The sequence below is a fragment of the Lissotriton helveticus genome, chromosome 9 (genome assembly GCF_964261635.1).
Source record: "Lissotriton helveticus chromosome 9, aLisHel1.1, whole genome shotgun sequence".
Classification (NCBI taxonomy): Eukaryota; Metazoa; Chordata; class Amphibia; order Caudata; family Salamandridae; genus Lissotriton; species Lissotriton helveticus.
Window position 1 is genome coordinate 143994426 of NC_136070.1, and position 13326 is coordinate 144007751.

Here is a 13326-nt window from a genome sequence, read left to right on the forward strand (position 1 = left end):
GTTGTGTCTCGGATGAGTGTAGTTCCAATTCTAGGTCTAGTAAATTTTTCTGTTTGTCTCGCTTATAGCCCGTGATGGAGACAATGGCTGCCCCCTAATGACCGCTTTATAAGCTTCCCACAAAACTGATGGGGAGTTGGCGGATGCAGCGTTTTCTGTAAAGAAATATTTTGTAGCTTTTCGAATTTCTTTTCGAATTTTCGGAACCTGTAGGTATCCGGGGTAGATGGGGTATGTCCGCCTGCGGGTCACGTGGTGAAGTGAAAAAGTCAGCATTACCGGTGAGTGGTCGGAGATGCCTCTAGGTTTGATCGTTACATCTATAATGTTTTGTAAACTATTGGTGGAGGTCAGGAAATAGTCTATTCTGGAGTGACTGTTGTGTGCGTTTGAATGAAACGTATATTGTCGTGTTGTGCAGTGTTGGTGCCTCCAGATGTCAATCAGCCCAAGTGCCTCCGTGAAACTTTGTAGGCGGGAGATGCCAGGTGTCTGTGTTTTTACTGGGTACCTGTCCAAGTCAGCACTCATCGTGCATTAAAGTCTCCCCCGATGATTAGGTCCCCCTCCGGGAGTGCAAGTAGAAATTCACTAAGAGCTGAAAGCGCTACTGTATGGAGCGCCGGGGGAATGTATACCGACACTATGTTAATAATCCTCCCCTCCCATTGACCCTGCACCGCTGCAAATCTCCCCTGATTATCCTTTTTTGTCTGCAGGAGCATGAAGGAGGAAGACTTCCATATCAATATACCCACTCCCCTGGAACCTGAGGAAAACTCGTAGTGTACTGCCATTTTATATCCCCACCTGTCCAGTGCTTTACACGCAGTGCCAGTGAGGTGCGTTTTTTGTAGAAGTGCTGACGTTGGGCCTGACGTTTGTGAGCCTGCAGTACCAGACCCCTCTTAATTTTGTCTCCCAAGCCGTGTACGGTCCATGTGAGTACTGTAAGGGGTGACCGGCACCCCTCGGTCGCCTCTGGAGTACCCTCAACTGGGGTCAGTGTCGCCATAGGTGTGGTAAGTAGGGGGTGTGTATTTTGCATCAGCCATGTAGTGTGGAAGTCTAGCAGCCAGCGAGTGTGATGTACTTATGTCATTGCCGTTACAAACTAAAACCAAAAAACTCAGAACCCAAACCCCCCAACCTTGTGTCCCTCCCCCCGCCCTGCCTCCCTGCCCGACGGACTTCGAACTGCCTGCCACCCCAACATAGCAGATTGTTCAATCCCAACCCTGAACAATGTACTTGCTTGAGGGGGGTAAGAGGTCCAGTGAGAAGTCCAGTCCTTCCCTTTCCCCCTTAGACTGCCTCAGCCCTGTGCTCAAAGACGGCCAGGCTGCATCTTTGTACAGGTGCGTGATCTGATTTCCAATTATTCTCAGGTCGCCAGTGCTATCCGTGACCGAGGCCCTCATCTTGAGTGTGTTGCAGGTCGTCCTCGTCTGGCTGCCGCTGTTTCTGCCCGCTCATGTCTCCACTCTCTCTTCGGTGGCGTTGGCCCCCAGTCCCGCCTCGTGGTCCCTCCGCTCGGCGCCAGCCCTCCAGCCAGTCGTGTGCTTCCTCCGGCGTCTCGAAAAACCATGTTTTGCCCTCCGCCACTACTCTGAGTTTTGCTGGGAATAACATTGCGTAGGGTAAGCCTTTGGCTCGTAGGTCTTTTTTGACTTCCAAGAAGCTGCGGCGGCGTCTGGAGACTGCCGTCGTATAATCAGGGAAAAAGGATACTGCTGAGTTTGGGACTCGGATCGGCGTGGCCACTCTGGCGTTTGCAAAATGGCATCGCGATCACGAAAGTTAGGCAGGCGGGCAAGCACGGGTCTGGGGGGTGCCCCCGGCCTGGGTCTTCCCCCCGGTACCCGGTGGCTCTTTCTACCGAGAAGAAGGCTGATAGCCCCTTTGGTTGTAGCCGAGTCTTGATAAGGTCCTCCACGTAGAGGTCCATCGCTTGATTCCCTTCACTTTCTAGAATTCCGAGGATTCGGACGTTATTTCTTCGTGAGCGTCCTTCTTGGTCGTCCAGCTTCTCCGCCAACAATTTATTCTCAGTTTCGAGCCGGGATACTGTGTTCCGCAAAGCAGCAGTGTCGGACATCAGAGTTCTGGTGACCTGTTCAAGTTCCGTGACGCGGGCTGACATTTTTTTAAAGTCAGCTCTTAAGAGGGAGGCATTGGTGGAGATTGTACCCACCGTGATCTGGACACTGGTAAGGGCTGCCATAATATCCTCCAATTAAACTTTTTTGGCGCCGTCGCCCCCGGGGACTTTCTCCGAGGAATCACTTTTTTCCGGCAGAGGCGGGAAGTCTTTGCCGTAGGCATATTTGTCCAGCCTAGTTTGCGCGGTCTGGTTAAGCGGGCCCCTACCCGTCATAGCGTCTTCAGTGTTCGGCCGGGCACTTTGCCTTGAAGCGCAGTGTTGGTCTTGGGATAAGTAGTTCCTGCAGCCCGGCTTGATACTCAGGGCCTCTGTGCAGAGTTGTGCTTCCCCCAGGGTTGTATGTTGCGAGTAGGAGGTGGTGGAGGGGGTCCTTTGATGTGCAGGCCGGCCACTGCAGGCCTCCGGGTATTTTCCCCCCTCCGGTGGAGAAATCACAGCCCCCACGGATAGTGTGGGGGGGGGCGCTGTCCTGCCAGGTCCCACCACTGGTGCAGGTGTTGCCGCTCCCGAGCACCGCCGGGGGCCAGGCCGCTGTATCTCCAGTCCGACAAGGCCCCAGGGTACCCAGACACTCCAGTCCCCGGTCAGTCAGTCAGTCAAACAAAACTTTATTGATTTGTTAAAATCTTAAAAGTACACTTCCCACATTCCGTGATAAGAGAAAGAACAGCAACAAAACATGACAATATTCAGCAAGAGAAAGAACAGCAGCATAACATGATAATTTTAAAACCACAATTACACCTCGAGATACATGTAGTTCAACTTCTCTTGTTCCTTTTAAAATGGAGTATTATAACATTTATTTATTAAAATCGCTAAAAAGAAATAAAAATATACATATATATATATATATATATGTACATATATATATATATATATATATATTTTTTTGCCTATACATGACTTCTTCAGAATGCAATTTTTACTATTATTATACCTTGGTGTCTCTACCTTTATTCAAAGATAAGGGCTGCACTATACATGTTCTTCTGCGCATTTGAGGAACAACTTAACTTTATTCATATATTTCCCCAACGCACAGGCTATATCTAAGTCCCCGGTCGTCCCACTGGCAGTAGGCCTCACCTTGTGGTCAGCTCTCCAGAGGGCTCAACTATGGGCTTCAGAGTCAGTAGCGGCAGTCAGGGTGTGCCGCGCCACACTACGCTGCACCCTGAGGTGCCCTCAGTGTTGTTCCTGCGTCTCCAGGCCCACCTCCGCCGTCGCGCTGGAAGCCGGGTGAGGTCAGTAATTGAGGCCCCGGCGGCCGTCTCCTCAGTAGACCTCTGGTGTCCGCTTCCTGCTGTGCACGGTCCCAGCATCGGATTGAGGCCGGAGTTGCTCCTGCAGCTGCCGCTTGGCTCCGGGCTTCAGGACGAGTCATTGGGGCGCATTTGCTGTTCGGATTTATGCCCGGATTATCGTGAAAGGCTGCCGCCTCACCGGAGCTCCCTCAGGCAGCAGCGATTGCAGTCGGCCCCTAGCCACGCCCCCCCTTTTTTTTATTTAAATACAATTTTGCTGAAACAGTGTCTTGCATAAAGGCAATGTGCAAATGTGGGCCACTTTGTTCAGCGTGCCCGGGCTGATTTTTAATCCAAATCCAACCCTATTAATACCACATCTGCTGATCCTATCCTTCACTCCAAAACTGGTATGAGGCTTTCTAAATTGAGGGCGGCCAGAGGTTATGTTGAGTTACATAGTGTAGGAAGCCGTAGAATAATAGTAACTTTTAAAACTTAAAAAAAAAAGATTTAGGCGGACCTGGGTTATGTTGTGGAAGGTGAGCTGTTGTGGAAGTGGTTAATTTGTAAAAAATATTAGTGCGGGGCTCTCACCAGGATGCATCTTTCACCAGCCCATTTCTCCTGACAGCGCCACCTAGAACAGAACCAACTACTAACAATGAAAGTGGGGAGAGGATGTGGTGTAATGGCCAAGGCTGCAGACTTCAGTGGCTAGGGTACCAGGTTCAAGTCTCAGCCTGGGCTCAACATCCTGTGATTCTGGGCAAATGACTTAATCTCCTGCTGCCTACTACAAATGAATGTGTCTTTATCTGGTGATCGTGAAAAGCGCCAGAGTTGATGATTAAGTGCCAGTGCAGAGCACCAGAAACCACCGGCTCAAATTAAGCACTGTACTTGCACCTTTTCAAAGCTTATGGCCGTAGGCACTGGAAATAGCGTTTCAGTGGTTCTGGGGCACTCATAAAATAATCACGTTGGAGTTAAGAAGGTGAATGATAATAAAGACACATTTAACCCATTTGCTGTGAATTCAAAGATCGAGGTCAAATTAAATGGGAGTCTACTTCTATCAAATAGCTGCTTTTTTTAGCTTGTTATGTGTATTTTTAAAACTCACTATCATCCACAAAAGCATTCTGGCATTGAGCAAGTGAACATGGAAATTGGTGTTTACTTTTTTTTTGTCTGATTGCAAAGTGAGAGGATTTTGTAAAGTGAACTATGTGACAATTTTGCTGGGACAAAGGCAGTGTGGAAGGAAAGGGGATCACTGACTGAATATCGGAACCAAAAATATTGTGTGGACAGAGTATGGTGTCACACTTATCGAGGACCAAAATATCACGAAGGTAAATACAAATAGGTATGTATAGATTTTCAATTCTTATCTCCACATCTAAGGACCGTCAGGATATTTATATAGTCGCAATACATATATGTGGAGGTATATATGGTAAAACTTTGCTTATTTATAGAAGTTACGTCGCAATATTTTTGTCCTCGATATTCTTGACACAATATATAGTCCCATCATATTTTGGGTTCTGATATTCAATCTAAACACCAGGAAAGGCTATATAATCTACTTCTTTTTTTTTTTTTTCAGAACAAAATTTTATTTGGTTTTGGAAGTTGACAAAAATACACAATATAGAACACCACTCCCTAAGGATCAGGGAGGCAGTGAGCTTATAACAGTATCATTTAAAAACATTCAGTCAACGATTCCCCAGAGTCCCACCCTCCACTAACCCACCCGGTTCCCTCCCTCCACCCCGCACGGTGTCTACATTGTCTAACCAGAGGAGCCTAGCCATCATAAGTACTGCGTGTGAACCCATTCACCCATAGTCAGTAAGGGCGCGATCTTCATCGGAGGCCCGGGGTGCCGGGGGGTCCAGCAGGAGGCCCCTGTAGTCCGCCCATTTCTTCCATACTTTGAAATGTTTCGTGGGGCACCCCCTGGCCTCAAATATCGGACGTTCAAGTCCCATGTTGTAGTCCAAGCCCCGTTTCCAAACTTCCAGCAGAGGGGCCCTAGGAGCCTTCCAAGCTCGGGCAATATCTCGTTTGGCCACTATGAGGCCCAAGAGAAGCAAATGCCGTTTATATACATTCCCCCCCACTTGTTCCATAACATGGAGGAGGCCCAACTTCGGCGAGCGGGGTAGTTCCCAGCCCAGCACCTCCTCCAGGCAGTCCCACACTCCGGTCCAGAATCTCCACAGTCGTACACACTCCCACACCGTATGGAGAAAGGAGCCTATCGCACTGCCACACCTCAGGCACTCCGGGGAGGCAATCAGTCCCGCCCTCCACAGTCGTTCCCTCGTATAATACGTCCTATGCAGATACTTAAATTGAATAAAGCGCAAGCGCACCGCTATCGCTGCTCCCTTAGGGGCCTCCAGGGCTTCTCTCCAGTCCTCCTCTTCCAAACTCCCCAACTCTCCCTCCCAGACCAAACGCAATTTATCGAGGGAAGGGGAACAGTGGGTGACCAACGTCTGATAAATGCTAGATATCTTTTTGGTTTCTAGTTCCCCCATGAATAGCTTTGCCTCCAGAGGGCTGAACTCCGGCAAAGTAGTCAAGTCCGCTATGGCGGGGGTCAGGGCGTGCCGGAGCTGCAAGTAACGAAAGAATTGAGATTGGGGCATATCGTATTCATCCCGCAGAGCCTGAAAAGACTTGAAGACCGAGCCCTTCATAACGTGGCCCAGCGCCGAAACACCAATAGCGTCCCAGCCATCGAAGCCTCGCAAGGAAGCCAGAGCCGTCAGTCTCCCATTGTGCCACAGCTGGGTCTTCCCCGTCAGCCTGTTCCACCATCCCATACGTCGGAGTGCATCACGCCACACCCGGCAAACTGTCTGAGTAACCGCCGGGAGTCGTTTCCGGAGGGCCGCCGAGTACAAGATTGTGTGGATCGTGTGCGGGTCCATTAGGTATCTCTCCAGTGCATAGGTCGGGTCGCCACGATCCCCGTACCACCATTCATTAAGGATCAACAAATGTGACGCTTGGTAGTATTTTATTTATTTATTTATTTATTTATTTATAGAGTTTTGTATAGCGCGGACAAGACCCGTGGGTATCAGAGCGCTTAACAGGGAAAAGAGTTACAGGTATACATTATAGTAACAGTAATAACAACAACATAGATATGAGGTAGAGGGTAATATACCGTAAGGACATGATTAGATATATAATTACTAGTGTCTGTGCAATTAGCATTAGGTGACGAACGAGGTTTAGCTTGTGTCCTAGTACCAATACAAGCTCGATGAGGTAGGGTTATATGGCAATCAAGTGCATATCAAGGATAAGATGGATAAATAAATAGGGTGAGAAAGCCGTTACATATATTATGTCTGTGAGATATAGTTATAAGTTCACAAACAAGTGAGGTAGTTATAGGTTCACAAAATACTAAGTAGCAGTAACGTGTCTAGCCTCGGCTTGACCATGGAAATACAGTTCGATATCAGTTATTGATCCTCCAATTTTCATGCCGCGGACAACCCTCTGGTAGCGTAAATGATCATCCCAATAGTCCATCGGCTTCTTTAGGTAGGGTATTTACTCATCAAGTGGGTCTTCAGTTCTCGTTTGAATGTTGCTGTATTTTGAATCTTCCTGAGGTTTGGAGGGAGTGAGTTCCAGATTCTGGGCGCAGCTCCTGAGAATGCTCTGTTGTAGGTCTTTTTCTTGTGGAAAAAGGCTGGTCGCAATAGTAACTCTTTTGTGCTTCTGGTAGGTCTGTTACCTCCTGATAGCTTAAGTTTCTTGGCTAGGTAACTAGGCGTGTTGTAATGAACCGCTTTATGTGTAATACAGGCCATCTTCATTTGAATTCTGGCCTCGTAAGGTAGCCCGTTTAGTGCTTTCAGGTGTGGAGATATGTGATCAAATTTCTTCGATCCCGTGATGAGTCTAGCCGCAGCGTTGAGGCAGGCTTTTAGTGGTGCTGTGGATGTTTTCGGAAGGCCAGATAATGTGGTGCAGCCGTATTCGATCCTCGAGATCACTAATGATTGGATAGCCAGTTTTAGATCCCTCACTGAGATAAAGGGTTTCAGTTTTCTTAAGTAATTCAGGTGGAAGCGGGCGCTCTTGGCCATTGAGTTAATGTGTTGTTTCATGTCGAGGTTTTCATCTAGCGTGATTCCTAGTGATTTAGCTGAGTTAACTAGGGTCGGGGTGCAATTTAGCGCCGTCACCAGTTTAGTCCATTCCTTAACTTCAGATTGGATCCTTGTCGGTGAGATTAGAAGGAATTCAGTTTTCTGGGTGTTTAGTTTCAAATGGTTCGTTGTTAACCATCTCAGGGCTCTCTTTAATGTCTCGTTTATTCGGTCAATGTCCTCAAGGGAGGTGATCTTCATGTATATTTGCGTGTCATCTGCATACATATGATAGGATATCTGAGATTTTTGAAGGATCTCTGTGAGAGGTTCTACATACAAGTTGAATAGATCAGGGGATAGCGTTGAGCCTTGTGGGACCCCGATTATATTGGGTGTCGGGGAAGATATTACTTGGTTAACCTGGAATCGCTGAGTCCTGTTCTGTAGGAAAGAGTTGAACCATTTCAGCACATTTCCGGACAAGCCCATCCTATCTTGTAGCCTGGTCATTAGTATTTCGTGCTTTACCGTGTCAAATGCTGATGACAGGTCTAGGAGGATCAGTAGACATGTTTGATTTCGGTCTAGAGCCTGTAGGGCATCATCGACAATATGCAGAATCGCAGTCTCAGTACTGTGCCCTGTTCTGAAACCTGACTGGCAATCATCTAGCAGCGAGAACTTGGTGATGTGTTGGCTTAGTTGGCCCTGCACACATTTCTCAATGACCTTGGCCAGTAGAGGGATGTTAGTCACTGGTCGATAGTTGTTTAGGTCTGTTGCATCAGCTGTCGGTTTTTTGATGATGGGTACTACCTGCCCTGTTTTTAGGCAGTCAGGGAGGATCCCTTGCGCAAGTGAGGCATTTATTATCTCGGTCCAGATTGGAACTAGCGTGTGGCTGATTTCTCTTACACATTTTCCCGGTAGAGGGTCTTGATAGTGGATAGTAAGACTGGACATCAGACGAAGCAAGCCCCCCACAATAGGCCGAGAGGAAGCAGGTGCGGAGTGCCACCCTCACCGCCCCCCCGGTCCACAGGAACCGACCCAGAGCCGAGTTCACCTGTCTGAACCATTGCGGTGAAATAGGGTAAGGGTGATTTTGAAGCTGGTACAGGATACGAGGTAGTGCGACCATCTTAAAGATGGCCGAGCATCCGTAAACGTTCAGGGGCATCCTGGACCATATTTGCATATCGGACCGTATTCTATCCCACAAGGGCAACACATTGCGGGCCCAGGAGATTCCCGGCACATCCGTTAAAAAGACTCCAAGATATTTAAGGCCTCCGGCCGCCTCCTGGAGGGCCGAAGCCCAAGTTCCTAGGGTACCCCCGTCTCCCAAGACCCATAATTTCGATTTCTGTGCATTAAGCGTGAGACCGGACACATCACCAAAGATACGCATGATATCCAGGACCCTTGGACCGGATCTGTTCAGATCCGTCAGAAAGAAAAGAACATCATCGGCATATACGCGATTCTGTCTGACGGGCCCCCCACCCATTCCACTCCACGCAACTGTGCATCCATCCTCACCCAAGCCGCCAGCGGCTCCATCGCCAGGGCGAACAGGTAAGGCGAAAGAGGGCAGCCCTGTCGGGTGCCTCGGCCTATAAGGAACGAGCTGGATACAGCCCCCGCTACCCTCACCGCCGCCGTCAAGTCCTTATAAAGCAAGTGAATGTAGGACAGGAAACGCGGGCCCAGATTGAGACGGAGAAGTAGGGCCCGAAGATACGGCCAGCTTAGGGAATCGAATGCCCTATCGATATCTGCTAGTAAAAGGGCCGCCGGGATGCCCGCCGCCCGCGCCGCCTCCACCACCAACCGTGCACGTCGGATGTTATGTCTCGTTGCCCTATGGGGCATAAAGCCGGACTGGTCCGGATGGACCAAGTCCGCAATGTAGGGGAGAAGGCGTTTTGCCAAGGCTTTCGCTAAGATCTTCGCTTCAAAATTAAGCAATGAGATCGGACGGTACGATTCAGGGCGATCTGGCGGCCTCCCAGGCTTGCAAAAGACCACCACCTCCGTGTGTCGCCAGTCCGCCGGCAAAAACCCACAGTCCCTGGCCGCCTCCAGAGCCTTCCTGCAGCGCATCCCCAGCTGGAGATTAAACGTTTTCATGAATTCACATGGGAAGCCGTTAGGCCCAGGGGCCTTGCCAGAATTCAGCTCTCCCAGAGCCTCTCCCAGCTCCTCGGCCGACAATGGGCGGTCCAGTTGGGCCCGACTCTCATCCGAGAGCGCCCGGGGCGGGAGATCCGCTAGGAACTTGTCGATCTCCTCCGCCGATAGGGTCTCCCGGGGGGCATATTGTGTTGCGTAATACTGTGCAAAGATCTCGGCCAGGGCCTCCGGGGCCGTTATAGGGTCTCCCGTTTCGTCACAGAGTCCCGGTAGGGATTGGGCCTGAAAAGTACCCTGGCACAGCCTATAAAGCATTGTGCTGGATTTGTCCCCCCATTGATAAATTCTACTCTGCGTAGCCAACCAATCTTGGCGGGCCTCATCCACCAGTAGGGAGGCATACGTCTGCTGGTTATAGAGTAGCTGTCCCACTGCTTCTTCGCTCCCTTCCGACGTACAGTCTGTTTCCAGGCTACGAACCTGACTCGCCGCCTCCGCGACTACCCACCAAGTGTCTAACAACCCCCCACCCAACTTGTGGGAGCAAGTTCTGGGAGAAGGCCCGCTCTCTCTCTCGAGCGCTCCCGACCCACGATCCACCCACCGACAGTCATTTAAGCAATAACAGTGGAAGTGGCATGTCCTGCACCCTCACGGTGCCTCATCAATCCCTTAGGCCTTTAGCTTTAGCTAGGGACAAAGCATCACAGAGTCTCAAGATTTTAGGGGGGAAGAGTCCGACGCCTCCATGTCCTCCACTGTCTCCTCCTGGGGAGGCCGGCGTTTTGCGAGCGCGACCTCCAGTTGCTTCTGCTGCGTGATCTGCGTGGTGCCTTCCTGGTCTCCGTCCTGGACGATGAATCCGAGCCCCTTCTCGGAGGGGTATGAACCTTAACTCGCACCGTTTCATCAGTCCACTCAAACACATCCTCCGGAGAAGTGAAAAATTGAGTGCGAGATTGAAACACCACTCTCAGGCGGGCCGGATAGAGCAGGGCATACGGAATTTTCAATTCTCGCAGGCGCGCTTTCGCCGCGGTGAAGGATTGACGTTGCTGTTGGACTAGTTTAGTGTAATCCGGAAAGATAAGGATTTTATGATTGTCATACATGAGAGGGTCCTTGGCGCGAGCCTGTCGTAGAACGGTGTCCCTGTCATGATAGTTAAGCAGTTTGGCGATCACAGCTCGGGGACGAGCCCCGGTAGGTGGCTTCGGGATAAGTGCACGATGCGCCCGCTCTATTACGAAGCAGCGCGAAAAGGAGTCCGGCGGAAGCCAACTCTCCAGCCACTGCGTCAAAAAGGCCTCCATGTTCCCTTTCTCACAATCCTCCGGAAAGCCCACAAAGCGCAAGTTGTTTCTTCTGGCCCTTCCTTCCGCGTCCTCCACCCTCAGCGCCAGACCCTTCTGGATCCCCTCCATGGCGGCCACCTTCTTCTTGAGGATCACAACGTCATCCTCCACCTCCGTGATCCTGGTTTCTGTCTCCGTGATCCGGGCGACAGCGTTGCGCAGATCTTGTCGCAGCAGGGTGACATCTGCTCCGACCGCCCCTATCTTTGCGTCCAGCATGTCTCTTGATTGCGTTATGGCCGCCATTAGAGCCGCATTGTCCGGGCCCGAGCCCTGGTGTCCCCCAGGGGCCCCGGCGCCCCCACTCGGCCCCGCGAACTTATCCATCGGGCCCTGCTTCGAAGAGTTCCCGCTATTGCCTCCTCTCGTCATTGCGCCTTCTGGGGCCTGCAACAGTCCGCCAGGGAAGCCTGGATCCAAAGACAGCCCCCGCTTTCACGCACTTGCAAGGGTCAGCACCCTCAGCCTCCCCAGTGAGGTCCGCGGCGCTTCTATGTATTAATCCAGCGCACTGTGCCAATGAAGCCGCCACACACCCCAGGGTCCTGCCAGTGTATCGGGGTGTCAGTAGCCGTCAAAATCCTCTGCCCCTGGGGCCACTGGAGGCGGCCCAGACCTTTCACCGCTCTTCCCCGCTCAGAGGCCGAGACACCAGCCGGGCATCGCGCAGGCACTCGTGGGGGGTATCTCTCCCAGTCACAGTCCGGTTCGACCTCCGAGCGTGAGGTCCCACTCCACTGGCTCTCCAGCAATCGGGCCCCTGAGTACCTGGGTTCAGTGCAGCTGGTTGTAGCGGCGAACTGGGGGAGGGGGGGGGGAGGGAAGGGAGTGGCGAGGGGACTACTGTCCCCCACTTCACGGCACCCGCACCCCGCGGCCCGATGATGCCGCCGATCGGGGCTGGGCACTACCGGATAGTCCCCTCCCCCACTAGGCCGCAAGCTCCACGGCCACCCCCTACCTCCACAACTGCCGTCCGGGCTCCGATCTTGCCTCCAGCAGCCCATCGGACCAGCTCCCTCGCCGGCGGCGGCTTTACTGGTCCCGCGGCGGGGGCGGCTCCTCCGTCACAGCGCCCCCGGCTTCTCCGCACTTCCGGGCGGGCCGCCTTCAAATGCAGGCCCCGGCTCCGGCGCCCAGCTCAGGCCTCACCGCCGTCCCAGATCACACAGCCCACAGAGGCAGAAAGCGAGGCACCAGGGCTCCCAAATTGCCGTTGGGGCGTCCCTTCGTGAACCCACGGGCAGCCACACACTCTAGGGTGGAATCTGGTCGGGACTGCGCAGGATAAGGTACAGGATAACTATCGGCGGGATGGAGCTCGCTTAAGCCACGTCCGTCATGCTTGCCGTCTTGGCCACGCCCCCTACTTCTTTTTTTAACACACAATATTTTAGTACCAGTACATGAACTGTTTAAATTATTTTTTAAAATATCACCAGTTTAGAAAGCACAAATGAAACACATTTCTTTTGAAATTCTGATGCATGCTGCGTACAAACATTTGGATATGATCAATACCTATGAAGGTACATTACTTGATGATGCGCAAATGAGAAATATATGTGAAACCCGATTTCCACCCATTAGGCACTGCTCTCTTGGGACACTTCTTCTAAGTGTGATGCTTGCATTTTTCACAACCTCTATGAGTCCAGTGATGTAGGGCCCGATTCACAGAATTAACTTAAGACTAAATCCTAAACTTACTACTATTTGGTATTCACAGAATGCACTTACTACTTTCGGGATTCACAGAGTGAACTTACTACTTTCGGGATTCACAGAATAAACGTACTACTTTCGGTATTCACAGAATTGATTTAAGACTACTAACTCTAAGTCCGAACTCGGGTCGGAAATGCCGGCCCGGAGGCGGAGCTTCCGGCTTGGTGGCGGAGCTTCCGGCCCGGAGGCGGAGCTTCCGGCTTGGTGGCGGAGCTTCTGGCCCGGAGGCGGAGCTTCCGGCCCGGAGGCGGAGCTTCCGGCCCGGAGTCGGAGCTTGTGGCCCAGAGGTGGAGATTTCAGCCATGGCTAAAATCCCCACCTCCGAGCCGGAAGCTCTGCCTCCAAGCCACAAGCTCCGCCTCCGGGCTGGAAGCTCCGCCCCAATCCGGAAGCTCCGGGCCGGAATTTCCGGACTTAGAGTTAGTAGTCTTAAATCAATTCTGTGAATACCGAAAGTAGTAAGTTTATTCTGTGAATCCCAAAAGTAGTAAGTTCACTGTGAATCCCGAAAGTAGTAAGTGCATTCTGTGAATACTAAATAGTAGTAAGTTTAGGAT